Source organism: Orycteropus afer, unplaced genomic scaffold (genome assembly GCF_000298275.1).
Source record: "Orycteropus afer afer isolate SDZICR_OR568_19922 unplaced genomic scaffold, OryAfe1.0 scaffold00801, whole genome shotgun sequence".
NCBI classification, from domain to species: domain Eukaryota; kingdom Metazoa; phylum Chordata; class Mammalia; order Tubulidentata; family Orycteropodidae; genus Orycteropus; species Orycteropus afer.
This window is the reverse complement of record NW_006922388.1, coordinates 22392-22715: the sequence shown is the minus strand read 5'-3', so window position 1 is coordinate 22715 and position 324 is coordinate 22392.

The following is a 324-nucleotide window of genomic DNA, read 5'->3' as shown; positions in this document are numbered from 1 at the left end:
AAACATCAAGAGAAGATGGCAGGAATACACAGAGTCACTTTACAAAAAAGAACTGATCGATCTTCATCCATTTCAGGAGGTGGGATATGATCTAGAAGCAATGGTAATGAAGGAAGAAGGCAAAGCTGCAATGAAAGAACTGGCAAAGAACAAGGCTCCAGGAATTGATGCCATACCGATTGAGATTGAGAACTGTTTCTACCGATGTGGTCAAATCGATACCTGTGTATTCCATCTGGCAAAGTTCAAGAGTATAGATGTCCTTTATTATGTTGAAAAAGGTATTTGCAAAGAATAATTCTTTGATATTGCAAAATTCTTTCA